General features: G+C 44.2%; 1 protein-coding gene across 1 annotated transcript in view; it reads left to right on the plus strand.

The window, feature by feature from the left end:
• Positions 1-242: 242 nt before the first annotated feature.
• FRMPD3 (FERM and PDZ domain containing 3) overlaps positions 243-19,894 on the plus strand; it is a 152,702-nt gene continuing 133,050 nt past the window's right edge. Inside the window, exon 1 of the mRNA XM_073600651.1 lies at positions 243-404. The gene's annotated coding sequence lies outside the window, so the exon portion shown is untranslated. The remainder of the gene's footprint in view (positions 405-19,894) is intronic.

Raw genomic sequence — 19,894 nt, forward strand, 5'->3', positions numbered from 1 at the left:
TCAATATTTGCAAACCTCACCCCTCGTACTGACAGCCAGTGCACCCCCACCTCCTTTTTTTTTTTTTTTTTCAATTTTAATTCTCCTCCCTCTGTGTCTCTTCTTTTTTTTTTCCCACCCTCTTTTTCCTACCTCCTTTTTTTTTTTTTTTTCCCCCTCGCACTAGCAAAAAAAAAAAAAAAAAAAAATATATATAATGATCCCTCATTCTGACTCTTTCCCTCTAAGCCCTGAATGAATGAATCTTTTCCTCCATCTCTGCCCGCTGCTCCCCTCCCCCTTTTTTTTTTTTTTTCTCTCTCTATCCCAGCCCCCCCCCCTTCCCTTTCTTCTCTGCACTGACTCCTCTATCCATTAGACTTAGCACTGGCTGGACCCCCCACCCTGCAGCAGCTATCAAACAGGTAACATTGTCTCTACGTTATGTCGGCGTGCATGTGCGGAACCGGTCGACGCATCTTTTTTGTAAATGCCGCTCCGCTTTTTTTTTTTTTGCACCTTTTTTTTTTTTTTTTTCTTTTATATATATATATATTTAAAAACCTCTTCTTTTCATTTGCAACATTGTATCCGTATTAAGGTCTGCCCTTTCCGATGCATGCTTTTCCATGCGGGAAACCTGCCGGTTGCACAGCCCGGAATACTTCGCAATAGGCTGTTTGGTATGCTAGTTGCATTTCTGCAATGCGAGATGTTTTTTTTAACCCTCGCCGCGCGATGGAAAATTAGGCAGCGAGGAAAATTCGTATTGAAAAGGTGTTTTTTTTTTTTTTTTGGCGGAGGCAGTCGAGCGTTCGGCAGCTGGGTTGGCTTGCAAACAGATGTGAAAGCAATAAGGCATTGGGGGGGAAGAGGGGGTGGGCTACAAGATGCAGATGTTAGACGAGCCATAAAGCTGGTTCAAGGAGCTGCAATACTGCAAGGGGATGTGACGGGCGAAAAGGCACTTAGGAATTTGGATGCTGCAAAAAAAAAAAAAAAAAGGGTACGTTGAAGGTAGACGCGGGTTTGGGTTGCTGCATGGAGGTTGTTGCAGAAAGCAGGCGCTGAAAGTTTAAAGGGGGGGGGGAATGTTGTGTGCTCGTGGTTTTATATTCATGTCTGGGTTGGTAGTTGGCTTGGATGTCATGGTACAGCTGTATAGGTGCATGTAACAACATTGTAACAATATTGCAAAAAGCAAAACAAAATTGCTGTAAGACTGGCAGATGTCTCACACACACTTACACATATACAGATTATATAAATATATATATATATTATTATTAATCTATCTATCTATCTATCTATCTATCTATCTATCTATCTATCTATCTATCTATCTATCTATCTATCTATCTATCTATCTATCTATCTATCTATCTATCTATCTAGATATCTCTCTCTCTCTCTCTCTCTCTCTCTCTCTCTCTCTATATATATATATATATATAGAGAGAGAGATATATCTCTCTCTCTCTATATATATATATATATATATAGATATATATATCTATATATATAGATATATAGATATATATCTATATATAGATATATAGATATATATCTATATATAGATATATATCTATATATCTATATATATTATTTTATATATATAGATATATAGATATATATCTATATCTATACATATAGAGAGCTATATATATATATCTATATATCTATATATATAGATATATATCTATCTATCTATCTATCTATATATATATAGATATATAGATATAGATATCTATATATCTATATATATATAGATATAGATATCTATATCTATAGATTTATATATACTCTCTCTCTCTCTCTCTCTCTCTCTCTCTCTCTCTCTCAATATACATATATATCTATCTATTATATATATATATATATATATATATATATATATATATATATACAGTGGGGAGGGAAAGTATTCAGACCCCCTTACATTTTTGACTCTTTGTTATATTTCAGCCATTTGCTAAAATCATTTAAGTTCATTTTTTTCCTCATTAATCTACACACAGCACCCCATATTGTACACACAGCCCCCCATATTGTACACACAGCACCCCATATTGTACACACAGCCCCCCATATTGTACACACAGCACCCCATATTGTACACACAGCACCCCATATTGTACACACAGCACCCCATATTGTACACACAGCCCCCCATATTGTACACACAGCACCCCATATTGTACACACAGCCCCCCATATTGTACACACAGCACCCCATATTGTACACACAGCCCCCCATATTGTACACACAGCACCCCATATTGTACACACAGCTCCCCATATTGTACACACAGCACCCCATATTGTACACACAGCACCCCATATTGTACACACATCACCCCATATTGTACACACAGCACCCCATATTGTACACACAGCACCCCATATTGTACACACAGCACCCCATATTGTACACACAGCTCCCCATATTGTACACACAGCACCCCATATTGTACACACAGCCCCCCATATTGTACACACAGCACCCCATATTGTACACACAGCACCCCATATTGTACACACATCACCCCATATTGTACACACATCACCCCATATTGTACACACAGCCCCCCATATTGTACACACAGCACCCCATATTGTACACACAGCTCCCCATATTGTACACACAGCACCTCATATTGTACACACAGCACCTCATATTGTACACACAACACCCCATATTGTACACACAGCACCTCATATTGTACACACAACACCCCATATTGTACACACAGCACCCCATATTGACAGAAAAACACAGAATTGTTGAAATTTTTGCAGATTTATTAAAAAAGAAAAAACTGAAATATCACATGGTCCTAAGTATTCAGACCCTTTGCTCAGTATTTAGTAGAAGCCCCCTTTTGATGAGTCTTTTTGGGAAAGATGCAACAAGTTTTTCACACCTGGATTTGGGGATCCTCTGCCATTCCTCCTTGCAGATCCTCTCCAGTTCTGTCAGGTTGGATGGTAAACGTTGGTGGACGGCCATTTTTAGATCTCTCCAGAGATGCTCAATTGGGTTTAAGTCAGGGCTCTGGCTGGGCCATTCAAGAACAGTCACGGAGTTGTTGTGAAGCCAATCCTTCGTTATTTTAGCTGTGTGCTTAGGGTCATTGTCTTGTTGGAAGGTAAACCTTCGGCCCAGTCTGAGGTCCTGAGCACTCTGGAGAAGGTTTTCGTCCAGGACATCCCTGTACTTGGCCGCATTCATCTTTCCCTCAATTGCAACCAGTCAACACCCCCACAGCATGATGCTGCCACCACCATGCTTCACTGTTGGGACTGTATTGGACAGGTGATGAGCAGTGCCTGGTTTTCTCCACACATACCGCTTAGCATTAAGGCCAAAAAGTTCTATCTTGGTCTCATCAGAACAGAGAATCTTATTTCTCACCATCTTGGAGTCCTTCAGGGGTTTTTTAGCAAACTCCATGCGAGGTTTCATGTGTCTTGCACTGAGGAGAGGATTCCGTCGGGCCACTCTGCCATAAAGCCCCGACTGGTGGAGGGCTGTAGTGATGGTTGACTGACTTTCTACAACTTACTCCCATCTCTGGAGCTCAGCCACAGTGATCTTTGGGTTCTTCTTTACCTCTCTCACCAAGGCTCTTCTCCCCCGATAGCTCAGTTTGGCTGGACGGCCAGCTCTAGGAAGGGTTCTGGTCGTCCCAAACGTCTTCCATTTAAGGATTATGGAGGCCACCGTGCTCTTAGGAACCTTAAGTGCAGCAGAAATTTTTTTTGTAACCTTGGCCAGATCTGTGCCTTGCCACAATTCTGTCTCTGAGCTCTTCAGGCAGTTCCTTTGACCTCATGATTCTCATTTGCTCTGACATGCACTGTGAGCTGTAAGGTCTTATAGAGACAGGTGTATGTCTTTCCCATCAAGTCCAATCAGTATAATCAAACACAGCTGGACTCAAATGAAGGTGTAGAACCATCTCAAGGATGATCAGAAGAAATGGACAGCACCTGAGTTATATATATGAGTGTCACAGCAAAGGGTCTGAATACTTAGGACCATGAGCTATTTCAGTTTTTCTTTTTTAATAAATCTGCAAAAATGTCAACAATTCTGTGTTTTTCTGTCAATATGGGGTGCTGTGTGTACAATATGGGGGGCTGTGTGTACAATATGGGGGGCTGTGTGTACAATAATGAGGAAAAAAATGAACTTAAATGATTTTAGCAAATGGCTGCAATATTACAAAGAGTGAAAAATGTAAGGGGGTCTGAATACTTTCCGACCCACTGTATATATATATATATGTATAGATAGATAGATAGATAGAGATATATGTATCATTATTATTGTTATTATTATATTACTTAATACAGTGCCTTGAAAAAGTATTCATACCCCTTGAAATTTCCCACATTTTGTCATGTTACAACCAAAAACATAAATGTATTTTATTGGGATTTTATGTGATAGACCAACACAAAGTGGCTCATAATTGTGAAGTGGAAGGAAAATGATAAATGGTTTTCAACATTTTTTTTTTTACAAATAAATATGTGAAAAGTGTGGGGGGTACATTTGTATGGAGTCAATACTTTGTAGAACCGCCTTTCTCTGCAATTACAGCTGCAAGTTGGATTTAGGTCTGGACTGTGACTGGGCCATTCTAACACATGAATATGTTTTGATCTAAACCATTCCATTGTAGCTCTGGCTGTATGTTTGGGGTCGTTGTCCTGCTGGAAGGTGAACCTCCGCCCCAGTCTCAAGTATTTTGCAGACCCTAACAGGATTTCTACTAAGATTGCCCTGTATTTGTCTCCATGCATCTTCCCACCAACTCTGACCAGCTTCCCTGTCCCTGCTGAAGAAAAGCATCCCCACCACATGATGCTGCCACCACCATGTTTCACGGTGGGGATGGTGTGTTCAGGGTGATGTACAGTGTTAGTTCCACCACACATAGCGTTTTGCTTTTAGGCCAAAAAGTAACATTTTGGTCTCATCTGACCAGAGCACCTTCTTCCACATGTTTGCTGTTCCCCCACATGGCTTCTCGTAAATGGCAAATGGGACTTCTTATGACTTTCTTTCAACAATGGTTTTCTTCTTGTCACTCTTCCATAAAGGGCAGATTTGTGGAGAACATGACTAATAGTTGTCCTGTGGACAGATTCTCCCTCCTGAGCTGTGGATCTCTGCAGCTCCTCCAGAGTTATCATGGACCTCTTGGCTCTTCTCTGATTAATGTTCTCCTTGAGTTTAGGTGGACGGCCATGTCTTGGTAGGTTTGCAGTTGTGCCATACTCTTTCCATTTTCCAATGATGGATTGAACAGAGCTATGTGAGACATAAAATACAATTATGTTTTTGGTTGTAACATAACAAAATATATATAGTGCCTTGAAAAGGTATTCATACCCCTTGAAATTTTCCAAATTTTGTCATATTACAACCAAAAATGTAAATGTATTTTATTGGGATTTTATGTGATAGACCACATAATTGTGAAGTGGAAGGAAAATGATAAATGTTTATTACAAATAAATATGTGAAAAGTGTGGGGGGGATTTATGTTCAGCCCCTTTACTCTGATACCCCTAACTAAAATCTAGTGGAACCAATTGCCTTCAGAAGTCACCTAATAAGTAAATAGAGTCCACCTGTGTGTAATGTAATCTCAGTATAAATACAGCTGTTCTGTGAAGCCCTCAGAGGTTTGTTAGAGAACCTTAGTGAACAAACAGCATCATGAAGGCCAAGGAACACACCAGACAGGTCAGGGATAAAGTTGTGGAGAAGTTTAAATCCGGGTTAGGTTATAAAAAAAATATCCCAAGCTTTGAACATTTCACGGAGCTCTGTTCAATCCATCATCCAAAAATGGAAGGAGTATGGCACAACTGCAAACCTACCAAGACATGGCCGTCCACCTAAACTGACCAGCTGGGCAAGGAGAGTATTCATCAGAGAAGAGCCAAGAGGTCCATGGTAACTCTGGAGGAGCTGCAGAGATCCACAGCTCAGGTGGGAGAATCTGTCCACAGGACAACTATTAGTCGTGTTCTCCACAAATCTGCCCTTTATGGAAGAGTGACAAGAAGAAAGACATTGGTGAAAGAAAGTCATAAGAAGTCCTGTTTGTAGTTTGTGAGAAGCCATGTGGAGGACACAGCAAGCGTGGAAGGTGATCTGGTCAGGTGAGACCAAAATTGAACTTTTTGGCCTAAAAGCAAAACGCTATGTGTGGTGGAAAACTAACACTGCACATCACCCTGAACACACCATCCCCACCGTGAAACATGGTGGTGGCAGCATCATGTGGTGGGGATGCTTTTCTTCAGCAGGAACAGGGAAGCTGGTCAGAGTCGATGGGAAGATGGATGGAGCCAACTACAGGACAATCTTAGAAGAAAACCTGTTAGGCTACTTTCACACTTAGGCAGTTTTCAGGCATTTTAGCGCTAAAAATAAAGCCTATGAAGCTCCTGAAAACTGCCTCCCATGTCACCCCAGTGTGAAAGCCCGAGTGCTTTCACACTGGGGTGGTGCGCTTGCGGGACAGGAAATAGAGTCCTGCAAGCAGCATCTTTGGGGCGGTTTGAGAGCGCTGTATACAGCGCTCCCAAACCGCCCCTGCCCATTGGAATGAATTCCACCTGAAAAACGCTTCTGGAGGGCCGCAACACGGATTTAACCCTTTCTTTGGCCAGTTTTAACCCTTTTCTTTGGCTGCTAGCGGGGGTTAAAAGCACCCCACTAGCAGCCGAAAAAGCACCGCTAAAATGACTAGCGGTGCTTTACCACTAATGGACCCGCCGCCCCAGTGTGAAAGCAGCCTTAGAATCTGCAAAAGACTTGAGACTGGGGCGGAGGTTCACCTTCCAGCAGGACAACGACCCGAAACATACAGCCAGAGCTACAATGGAATGGTTTAGATCAAAGCATATTCATGTGTTAGAATGGCCCAGTCACAGTCCAGACCTAAATCACATTGAGAATCTGTGACAAGACTTGAAAATTGCTGTTCACAGACGCTCTCCATCCAATCTGACAGAGCTTGAGATATTTTGCAAATGGGCAGAAATGTCCTCTCTAGATGTGCAAAGCTGGTAGAGACATCCCCAAAAAGACTTGCAGCTGTAATTGCAGAGAAAGGGGGTTCTACAAAGTATTGACTCCGGGGGGCGCCATACAAAATCCCAATAAAATACATTTACGTTTTTGGTTGTAACATGACAAAATGTGGAAAATTTCAAGGGGTATGAATACTTTTTAAAGGCACTGTATCTATCTATACACTATATTGCCGAAAGTATTGGGTCGCCTGCCTTTACACGCACATGAACTTTAATGGCATCCCAGTCTTAGTCCGTAGGGTTCAATATTGAGTTGGCCCACCCTTTGCAGCTATAACAGCTTCAACTCTTCTGGGGAAGGCCGTCCACAAGGTTTAGGAGTGTGTCTATGGGAATGTTTGACCATTCTTCCAGAAGCGCATTTGTGAGGTCAGGCACTGATGATGGACGAGAAGGCCTGGCTCTAATTCATCCCAAAGGTGCTCTGTCGGGTTGAGGTCAGGACACTGTGCAGGCCAGTCAAGTTCCTCCACCCAAAACTCGCTCATCCATGTCTTTATGGACTTTGCTTTGTGCACTGGTCCAAACCATTTGGTAGAGGGGGGGATTATGGTGTGGGGGTTGTTTTTGAGGGGTTGGACTTGACCCCTTAGTTCCAGTGAAGGGAACTCTTAATGCATCTGGATAGCAAGACATTTTGGACAATTTCATGCTCCCAACATTGTGGGAACAGTTGGGTTGAGATCAGGACTCTGTGCAGGCCAGTCAAGTTCCTCCACCCCAAACTCGCTCATCCATGTCTTTATGGACTTTGCTTTGTACACTGGTGCGCAGTCATGTTGGAACAGGAAGGGGCCATCCCCAAACTGTTCCCACAAAGTTGGGAGCATGAAATTGTCCAAAATGTCTTGGTACGCTGCCTTAAGAGTTCCCTTCACTGGAACTAAGGGGCCAAGCCCAACCCCTGAAAAACAACCCCACACCATAATCCCCCCTCCACCAAATGGTTTGGACCAGTGCTCAAAGCAAAGTCCATAAAGCCATGGAGTGAGTTTGGGGTGGAGGAACTTGTCCTGACCTCAACCCGAAAGAACACCTTTGGGATGAATTAGAGCGGAGACTGCGAGCCAGGCCTTCACGTCCAACATCAGTGCCTGACCTCACAAATGCTCTTCTGGAAGAATGGTCAAACATTCCCATAGACACCCTCCTAAACCTTGTGGACGGCCTTCCCAGAAGAGTTGAAGCTGTTATAGCTGCAAAGGGCGGGGCCAACTCAACATTCAACCCTACGGACTAAGACTTGGATGCCATTAAAGTTCATGTGCGTGTATACATATATATATATACATATATATTATGGCTCTTCTCACAGTCAAAATTCCTGAGCCCCGATGAAGGGGGCAACCTGTTTGGCCCCTAAACGCGTTGGAGTTGTCTGCTGTGAACCGATTTTATCAATGAAAACTGTGCACTCTTAAGTGTTTGTTTGGACCATGAGGACCATTTCTGTGTAATGTGTGCTGAAACAGTTCCGTGTGTTCTTCTTGGGGAGCCGGTGACTATGCAGGGGGCACAATTGGAAGACAGGGACAGAGAGTTGTTTCGATGTTGGTGCTGTTGATGCCCTGCAGCCTCTTTGAAGCCACTTCCTGTCTACATGCACTCAGGTTGTGGAACTTCTCAGGGTTCCTGAAGGTGACAACAGTGGACCCTGCCTGCGTTATGTGTACTGAAACAGCTGCCTGTAGTCTATGTATATATTTTGTGGTATATTGTTAGATCCTAGTCTATGGAAAGCCTATGTGACGAGGTGACAACATAAAAACACAACCGGGAAACGGGTGCAGTTGTCACCTAATAACAGGAAGTGTCCCAACAGGGATCTTCACGGCAGGACCGCCAGGGGTGATTTTTATAGAAAGCTGCAGATTTTAAAATATTGAAGTTGACCGTTCAAATTAACTGAAAAATACAATTTAATTAAAATTACAATTAATTAAAATGAAATGTTAATTTTAATTTAATTAAATTTTTTTTTTAATTTACATTACAATAAATAATTGATTTAAAATGAATTACAGCTACATCTGCTTTCTAGAAAGAATAAACATGGTGCCATGAAAAAAAAAGGCCAAAACAAAAAATTGTGGCAAAATCCTCTAAATATTATGTAAATAAAATATTAAATAAAAAAATAAAATATCTAAATAAAAATTTAACTCCGGGATCAGCAAATATCATCTATATCCATTCATCATCTGTCTTCTTCCTGGAATCTCAATGTGATTTGTGTATTTCCTCCAGATCTGTGCAGTCATCCAGTGTGAGACTTCCTGTAATAAAGACCGATCACTGCTGCCCTCTCTCCTTGTACTGGGTGACAGGTCTTGTCCCTGCCCTCCTCCTGTAATTTTCTGTAGTGGGTGGGGCCTGCTGTGCCCCTCCCACAGCTCTGCTCTCTCTCCTTGTACTCGGTGACAGGTCTTGTCTCTGCCCCCTCCTGTAATTTTCTGTAGTAGGTGGGGCCTGCTGGACCCCTCCCACTGCTCTGCTTTCTCTCCTTGTGCAGGGTGACTGGTCTTGTCTCCGCCCCCTCCTGTCGTTTTCCTGTAGGGGTGGAGCCTTCTGGGCCCCTCCCACTGCTCTGCTCTCTCTCCTTGTACTGGATGACTGGTCTTGTCTCCACCCCCTCCTGTAGTTTTCCTGTAGGGGTGGAGCCTGCTGTGCCCCTCCCACTGCTCTGCTCTCTCTCCTTGTGCAGGGTGACTGGTCTTGTCTCCGCCCCCTCCTGTAGTTTCCTATAGTGGGTGGAGCCTGCTGGGTCCCTCCCACTGCTCTGCTCTCTCTCCTTGTGCAGGGTGACTGATCTTGTCTCCGCCCCCTCCTGTAGTTTCCTATAGTGGGTGGAGCCTGGTCTGCTCCTCCCACAGCTCTGCTCTCTCTCCTTGTGCAGGGTGACTGGTCTTGTCTCCGCCCCTCCTCTAGTTTCCAATAGTGGGTGGAGCCTGCTAGGCTCCACCCACAGCTCTGCTCTCTCTCCTTGTGCAGGGTAACTGGTCTTGTCTCCGCCCCCTCCTGTAGTTTCCTATAGTGGGTGGAGCCTGGTCTGCTCCTCCCACAGCTCTGCTCTCTCTCCTTGTGCAGGGTGACTGGTCTTGTCTCCGCCCCCTCCTGTAGTTCCAAATAGTGGGTGGAGCCTGCTGGGCCACCCCCACAGCTCTGCTCTCTCTCTCCTTGTGCAGGGTGACTGGTCTTGTCTCCGCCCCTCCCTTCTGCCGTTTTCTGTAGTTGGTGGAGCCTGCTGGGCCCCGCCCACAGCCCTGCTCTCTGAACAAGCTATGTCCAGCACAGCGATGAGGTCACTGCTACTTTTACAAAGTAAAAACCGGGTTTGCAAAAGTATTTGCTGCACAAAATGTATATTTATATCCTTGAGGAATGTTATGTCAGTGAAAGTTTTTGTGCCCAGGGTTCAACTCGAAAGGGATATCGAAGCCCAACAACAAAAATGTAAAATATTGGGGCTCCCCAGCCCTTCGATGTGGCGGCTGCTTTCCTTTTCTGTTTTCAGGCTAGTGCCATTTTCAGCAAGTACAGAAAATATCTGTTGATCCTGCCAGAAATGCAGCGTCTTTGTCACTTCCTGTGATTGGATCATGGGGGTGAGAATAAAGGGAGAAAAAGTTAAAAAAAAAAAAAAACTAATGCAAACACCACATGTAAGAACTGGCAAGCTTCAACGTATTACAATTCTACTTTTGGGCTTAAATATGCTTTCACTATGTCCCCTTCTTAGCTATATACACTCACCGGACACTTTATTAGGTACACCTGTTGGATTGCTTGGTAACACAAATTGCTAATCAGCCAATCAGATGACAGCAACTCAATTTAGTCATCTAGACGTGGTGAAGACGACTTGCTGAAGTTCAAACGGAGCATCAGAATGGGGAAGAAAGAGGATTTAAGTGACTTTGAACGTGGCCTGGTTGTTGGTGGCAGGAGGGCTGGTCTGAGTATTTCTGGGATTTTCACATGCAACCATCCCCCGGGTTTACAGAGAATGGTGGGAAAAAAAGAGAAAATATCCAGTGAGCGGCAGTTGTGTGGAGGAAAATGCCTTGTTGATGTCAGAGGAGAATGGGCAGACTGGTTCCAGATGATAGAAAGGTGACAGTAAATCAAATAACCTCTCGTTACTCCGAGGTATGCAGAATACCATCTCTGAACACACAACACATCGAACCTTGAAGCACATGGGCTACAGCAGCAGAAGACCACACTATGTAACTATGTTCATGGCGATAGAGCACGTGTGTGGTGCGAACACAGTTTACATATGCAGGCGCGAGCTACGTATGCATTCGCTTCCTGCGTGCGACAACGCGGGGACGGGGGCACTTTAAACATTTTTAGTTTTTTTTTTTTTTTACACTGCCGCTTTAATTTTTAAATTTTTTTTTAGCACTTTTATTCCTATCACAAGAAATGTAAATGATGATTATTATTATTATACACGATTTATATAGCGCCAGCAGTGATAGAAATAATGATAATAATAATAAATAATAATAATAAAAATATAAAAAAATAATAATAATAAAAAAATTTAAAAAATAATGATATAAACAATGCATGACAGGTACTCTTTATGGAGACATCTGGAGTCTTTAAGACCCCAGACATCTCCTCCACCCTGGAAAGCATGAGATAAAAAAAAAACAAAACAAACAAACATCGGGATCTCTGCTTTCTAGGGGAAAGGCAGTGTTTACATCTGCCAGAGCCCAGACGTCACGTTATGACGTCGCTTCCGGCCTCCCAGGGTCATAGAGATGATAATCAGCCACTAGGATGGATTTTTATAGTGTAGGGAATCGGTAGCTGGAGAAAAAAAAAAAAGAGATCTGGATGATGCCTGTAGCTGCACCCATCATACAGTCATAAAAACATAGAAATTGCCCTGGGACTTTGAGCCGAGGCGAGAGAGGTCAGACAATATTCATAACAAGAGTAGAAGAATCTCAATTTATTGCAAAATTTCATGCATATAAAAGCAACAGCAATAAATATAAATTTTCCAAGCCAATAGGTGTACATACACAGTAAAAGAATGACAATCCACATACAGTTGTACAAAAAAAAGCAAGATACAAGCATCAATGATACCCTACGCGTTTCGCGAGACCACGCTCGCTTCTTCAGGGGTGGGTGCATAATTATAGTATCTGCCATATATAAGTATATGTTAACAGTGGAGGCCTATGGGGTGAATGGTCAGAGAGGTCTACAAAAAAGGTCTCATACTCACCAAATCACCAGTTGCTGAGTATCCAGACGGCGGTAGCAACAAACATCCAGCACAGGAGCTGAGGAGGCGGAGCAAACAAAGGCCACAACAGGGGGACATCCGGAGGACCAACATGGCCTGGGTGGTGGTGTGTGTCCCTAATATATATATATTTTGTAGCGGTCATCCAATATGCACAAGTTGAGGCCATAGGGACACACACCACCACCCAGGCCGTGTTGGTCCTCTGGATGTCCCCCTGTTGTTGCCTTTGTTTGCTCTGCCTCCACCTACGTCGACCTACTTGGCCACCTACACTGACCTATCTGGCCACCTACACTGACCTACTTGGCCACCTACAGCGACCTACCTGGCCACCTACACCGATCTACCTTGCCACCTACAATGACCTACTTGGCCACCTACACTGACCTACTTGGCCACCTATACCAACCTACCTGGCCACCTTCACCGACCTACCTGGCCACCTACACTGACCTACTTAGCCACTTACGCCGACCTACATGGCCACCTACACTGACCTACTTGGCCACCTACGCTGACCTACTTGGCCACCTACGCCGACCTATCTGGCCACCTACACTGACCTACTTGGCCACCTACGCCGACCTACCTGGCCACCTACACCGACCTACCTGGCCACCTACACCGACCTACTTGGCCACCTACACTGACCTACTTGGCCACCTACACCGACTTACTTGGCCACCTACGCTGACCTACTTGGCCACCTACGCCGACCTATCTGGCCACCTACACTGACCTACTTGGCCACCTACGCCGACCTACCTGGCCACCTACACCGACCTACCTGGCCACCTACACCGACCTACTTGGCCACCTACACTGACCTACTTGGCCACCTACACCGACTTACTTGGCCACCTACACCGACCTACCTGGCCACCTACACTGACCTACCTGACCACCTACACTGACCTACTTGGCCACCTACACCGACCTATGTGGCCACCTACACCGACCGACCTGGCCACCTACACTGACTATAGAGGGGGCACACAGGGGATGTGTGCTTCAGTTCTGTCGGGACACTGCAGACAAAGGCATCCCCTGCATACAGTCACCACCGCACCCGAAAACTTACATAGCGTGGAGACTGGTGGGAGACGGAGAGTAGGGAAACCAGGGGCCGGGCGCCCTAGGCGGCTGCCTAGTTTGCCTAGTGGTAGCAGCGGCCTTGAGTAGATAACAAAACATAAAACATTCTTTTGTCGAGCAGAATGACATTTTGGACTGTCCTTGGTGATTTTGTTCCGCCAGGATGGATATAATAATGAAATGTGGGGGAAATAGCTAGATTTGTCATTTCCCATCCTGCAAGGTTACACAGCACTCACGAGAGCAATTGTGTAATAGTTTTACTGGAACAAACAGAAGTATAAAAATATCTAATAAAATACATCTAAAGCTGGGCTCTTGTATCAAAAAAAAGTTTTTTTTTATCAAGTCTATGTCTAGTCAAAATCCTAAATGTCGCTACAGGACTGTTAGATGTGCAAAAGTGCAATTTCTTATCGACTTCCCTATCTCTTTATTCATACCTGTCGATCCTGCCAGTAGGAAAGACTGTGGGCCAGTTCCTGCGAACGGGTGACAACGCTGTGACACAGCTGTGTTTGTATTAGATAGGAAGCAATGCCTAATATGGAGACTAGACCTGTCCAGTCTCTCCTTGCAATAATAGATCTCTGCTATAGTCACCTATTGCAGCCAGCAATAGATCACTACTAAAAAGGGATCTGTTGCTGCGCAGCTTCATGAGGAGTCCGGATCCGGCCTCCACTGACCAGATCAAGACTACCTATAGGGAAAAAAAGGGGTGCTGGGGTGTACTGGAGGGTTCATTGGTGCTGGCTGCTGGGGGATCTATTGTTGCTGGAGGGGGTTTATTTGTGCATGGCAGTCTGTTGTTGCCGGGAAGGTAAATTGTTGCTAGTGGGGGGGGGGGGAATTATGTTGCTGGGGCAACCTGGAAATGATCTACTGTTGAGGAAGGGGTCTATTGATGCTGGCTGCTGTTGATACGGGAGGTCTGTTGCTGCTGAGGTGTTTTCTTGTTTCAGGGGGTCCATTGTTACTAGGGGAATTTATTGTTGCTGGGAGGGGAGGTCTATTGTTTCTAGGGGAATTTATTGTTGCCAGGAGGAGGGTCTATTGTTACTAGGGGAATTTATTGTTGCCAGGAGGGGACTATTGTTGCTAGGGGAATTTATTGTTGCCAGGGGGAGGGGTCTATTGTTGCTAGGGGAATTTATTGTTGCCAGGGGGAGGGGTCTATTGTTTCTAGGGGAATTTATTGTTGCCAGGGGAAGGGGTCTATTGTTACTAGGGGAACGTATTGTTGTTGGGAGGAGGGTCTATTGTTACTAGGGGAATTTATTGTTGCCAGGAGGGGACTATTGTTTCTAGGGGAATTTATTTTTGTCAGGGGGCTTGGTCTATTGTTACTAGGGGAATTTATTGTTGCCGGGGGGGGTCTATTGTTACTAGGGGAATTTATTGTTGCTGGGGGGGGGGGGGTCTATTTTGTTTCTAGGGGAATTTATTGTTGTCGGGAGGAGGGTCTATTGTTACTAGGGGAATTTATTGTTTCCGGGAGGGGGGATCTATTGTTGCTGGGAGGATCTATTGTTGCTGGGGGTGGGGGGGTGGGGGGGTCTATTGCTTCTAGGGGAATTTATTGGAATTTATTGTTGCTGGGAGGAGGGGTTTATTGTTACTAGGAGAATTTATTGTTGCCCGGATGGGGGGTGGGTTATTGTTGCTAGGGGAATTTATTGTTGCTGGGAGGAGGGTCTATTGTTACTAGGGGAATTTATTGTTGCCAGGAGGGGGGGTCTATTGTTACTAGGGGAATTTATTGTTGCTGGGAGGGGGGGGTCTATTGTTACTAGGGGAATTTATTGTTGCTGGGAGGAGGGGTTTATTGTTACTAGGGGAATTTATTGTTGCCCGGATGGGGGGTGGGTTATTGTTGCTAGGGGAATTTATTGTTGCAGGGGGCAGGTCTATTGTTGCTAGGGGAATTTATTGTTGCCAGGAGGGGGAGGGGTTTATTGTTGCGGGGGGGGAGACTGCTTTTTTTGTTATCATTAAGGCCCCTTTCACACTGGGGCGGGAGGTGCGTCGGCGGTAAAGTGCCGCTACTTTTAGCGGCGCTTTACCGTCAATTTCACAGCGCTATTTGGCCATTAGCGGGGTGCATTTACCCCCCCACTAGCGGCCTAGAAAGGGTTAAAGCCACCGCAAAGCGCTGCTGCAGCAGCGCTATGCCGGCAGTACAGCCGCGCTGCCCTATTAATTTCACATTTTTGATTTCAATTTTTTAGCGTCCTGCCAGCGCACCGCTCCAGTGTGAAAGCCCTCGGGGCTTTCACACTGGAGAGACAGCAGCGACTGTCTCAGCTTTTTAGGCGCTATTTTTAGCGCTGTAGCGCCTGCAAAGCGCCCCAATATGAAAGGGGTCCAACACATTCCAAACAAATTATTTAGCACCACAAAATGATACTTGGTTCTGAGATGGGTAGGGGGTAGAGATAAGAAGTGACACTCAGAAGGGGAGAGTTTCCACACTTATTCTCTGAGAAAAAAAAAAGCCCTGAGTATATATACAGTGTATACTATATTGTCAAAAGTATTGGGACGCCTGCCTTTACACGCACATGAACTTTAATGGCATCCCAGTCTTAGTCCGTAGGGTTCAATGTTGAGTTGGCCCCACCCTTTGCAGCTATAACAGCCTTAACTCTTCTGGGAAGGCTGTCCACAAGGTTTAGGAGTGTGTCTATGGGAATATTTGACCATTCTTCCAGAAGAGCATTTGTGAGGTCAGGCACTGATGTTGGATGAGAAGTTCTGTCTCGCAGTCCTTGCTTTAATTCATCCCAAAGGTGTTCTTTCGGGTTGAGGTCAGGACTCTGTGCAGGCCAATCTAGTTCCTCCACCCCAAACTCGCTCATCCATGTCTTTATGGACCTTGCTTTGTGCACTGGTGTGCAGTCATGTTGGAACAGGAAGGGGTCATCCCCCAAACTGTTCCCACAAAGTCGGGAGCATGAAATTGTCCAAAATGTCTTGGTATGCTGACGCCTTAAGAGTTCCCTTCACTGGAACTAAGGGGCCAAGTCCAAGCTCTGAATAACAACCCCCACACCATAATCCCCCCCTCCACTAAATGGTTTGGAGGGGTGGCCCAATACTTTTGGCAGTATAGTGTGGATGAGCGAGTTTGGGGTGGAGGAACTTGACTGTCCTTCATCAGTCATCAGGAAGTCCCAAGTCAAGTTCCTCCACCCCAAACTCGCTCATTCATGTCTTTATGGACCTTGCTTTGTGCACTGGTGTGCAGTCATGTTGGAACAGGAAGGGGCCGTCCCCAAACTGTTCCCACAAAGTTGGGAGCATGAAAATGTCCAAAATGTCTTGGTATTCTGATACCTTAAGAGTTCCCTTCACAAATTTTTTCATCTTGCACATGTCTATTGCACAGAGTCCTGACCTCAACCTGATAGAACACATTTTTCACACAAATTGAGCTTTCTTTTGGTGGTATTTAATCACCACTGGGTTTTTAATTTTTTTTTGCTAAATAAACAAAAAAAGACCAAAGATTTAAAAAAAAATACAACTTTTTTATAGTTTCTGTTATAAAATTTTGCAAACAGGTAATTTTTCTCTTTCACTGATGGGCACTTATGAGGTGGCAATAATGGGCATTGATGGGCACAGATCGGCACTGATGGGCGGCACTGATGGGCATTGGTGGGCGGCACTGATAGGTAACACCGATGAGGAGGCACTGATGGGCACTGATTGGCAGCACTGGTATGCAATGATTTGAAGCACTGGTGGGCACTGGTTGGACTGCACTGATAATCAGAAAGAAGTGCCGATAACCGGCTTTTGTTTACCTCCGTGATCAGCTGTGATTGGACACAGCTGATCACATGGTAAAGAGACGCGCTGATTGGCTCTTTTACCTCAATCTGTGATCAACAGTGTCCGGAGGACACACTGCGATCATAGAGCGCGCCACCTGCACCCAGCGGCGGATACGACCACGGGGCGCCATCATATGATGGTGTCCCAGAACTAGAGGACAGTGCTGTAGCCATCCTTCAGATGTAGCACGGCCAACAAGTGGCTGAATTATAAAAATTTGGGAAAAATTACAGAAAATTCCTTTTTTTCCCTATTTTTTGTTTTACTATTTATTCTTAATCAAAAGAAAGAAAATAAAAGTATATCTAGCTAAATTAGCTACCAAATTCTGGGGGACATCACACATTTTCTTTTTGTTTTTTTTGCAAGGGGTACCTCCTTAAAATCTATACCAGATTATAAGGGTCTGCCAGGCATTTGGGGTCAGACAAAGGGTCTGACTCTACGCAATTTTTTTTTATTGCCGTCTTTTTTTTAAAAAAAAACAGCACATAGACCTTTTTTCTTGGGTGCTCTATGCACTTAAAAAAAAAATAAAATATATTGTCATTCTTGCTGTAGGATGTACTACAGCAAAAGTGACATTAACAAAGACAAGAAAATTATGGAGTCGGCAAACGACATTTCACTGCCATCCTCTTTTTTTTTTTTTTTAAAGTACACAGACTTTTTTATTTTTATTTATTTATTATTAACTATTATTTTTAAATAAAAGCCATTTTTCCTTTGTAAATTGGAGTGCTTAAAAAAGAATAAAAAAATCACGGCTCCCAGACAAGAATGGAATAATAAAAAAAAATATAGAATTTAAAAAAAAAAAATCACGGCTCCCAGACAAAAATGGAATAAAATGGAATAAAAAAAATATGTAGAATTTAAAAAAAAAATCACGGCTCCCAGACAAAAATGGAATAAAAAAAAAATATATAGAATTAAAAAAAAAAAAAAAAGGAATAAAAAAAAATATATATATGTTTGTGCACTGGTACATGTTCCCTAGGGCAATGACTATAGAAAATGGCCGATTCAGCTCCCATTGATTTCAATGGGGTTCGGCATCTGAACTTCTTCGAAGTTTGACAAAACCCTGTTTTCGAACCAAACCCAGGGCAGTTCAACTGATCCTTAGGTATAACGTGTGGAATATTGCCAAAACAAGAAGAAAAAAAAAAAAAAGCTCCAGCATTTAAAGGGATTTGGAGAAAAGAAGGCCTGAGGTCTCAAGTGGTTAATAAAGCGAAAAAAAAAACATTACGTTCTTCATGCGGTAACATTAATAGTCTGGGTTCATTTGACTTGACAACTGCATTAGATGATCATCCAATGCAAGCGCGCTCGTCAGTACAATGACATCATGTGCCGGTCTGGTTAGGTATCAGATTATCAAATTTTCTGGATTAATGGTCTCTTATCTTAATCTGGCAGCCCTAGGATGCCCCGTGCACCAGCAGACAGCTCATTTAGACGCTTCGATATTATTTGCGGGTTTTGCAGGGTTGGGAGTGTTATGTTCTTCCTTTCTTGCTAGCAGCACCTTTATTATAAACTGTTTTTCATTCTAACTGCGTCCTTCCTTCCACTTCACACCTGTGGCCCTCCTCAACAGCTTGCCTGACTCTCAATTGCTTCTGCCTGCTCCTTGGCCTTCTGTTGACAGCTCATTTTTCTTTAGCCTTTGTTTCCTCTGTAGCCTTCTTTTCAGCCCTCCACGGGTTACCAGCATGTTGTGGCACCACATTTCAAAGAATTGTCCCTTTTCGAAAACCTGATCCTCCCTGTAACCTCTTTCCCCCTCAGATGTCCTTCTTTGAGGTATGGTTCACACCCTCTGTAGGCTACTGGCATGGTGTAGCCCCACTTTTCCAAGGATTGCCCCTCTTGTGGAACCCCATCCCTATATAACCTCATTGCCCTTCAGATGTACCTTTGTTTGTAAACCAATCCACCTGTAACTTCATTCCCCCTCAGATGTCCTTCTGAGGTTTGGTTCACATCTTTTGCAGGCAACTGGCTTGGAGCAGCACCACAGTTCAAGGGATTGCCCCTCTTTTGTAACCCAATCCCTATGAATCCTCATTCCCCCCTAGATGTCCCTCTTTGAGGTTTGGTTCATGTCCTTTGCAGACTACTGGTGTGATGCAGCACCATATTTCAAGAGATTGTCCATTTTTTGGAACCCAATCCCTGGGTAACCTTATTCCCCCTCAGATGTCCCTCTTTGAGGTTTGGTTCACAGGCTGCAGGCTACTCACCACATTTCAAGATTTTGTCCCTCTTTCGGAACCCAATCCTTCTGTAACCTCATTCCCCCAAAGATGTCCCTTTTTGAGGTTTGGTTTACACCCTCTGCAGGCTACTGGCTTGGAGCAGCACCACATTTCCAGGGATTGTCTCTCTTTTGGAACCCAATCCCTATGTATCCTCATTCACCTTTAGATGTCCCTTTTTGAGGTTTGGCTCACACCCTCTGCTGTCTACTGGCATGGCGGAGCCCCACATTTCAAGGGATTGCTCCTCTTTTGGAACCCAATCCCTACGTAACCTCATTGCCCCTGAGATGTCTCCCTTTGAGTTTTG

This window comes from Aquarana catesbeiana, linkage group LG09 (assembly GCF_042186555.1).
Source record: "Aquarana catesbeiana isolate 2022-GZ linkage group LG09, ASM4218655v1, whole genome shotgun sequence".
Classification (NCBI taxonomy): Eukaryota; Metazoa; Chordata; class Amphibia; order Anura; family Ranidae; genus Aquarana; species Aquarana catesbeiana.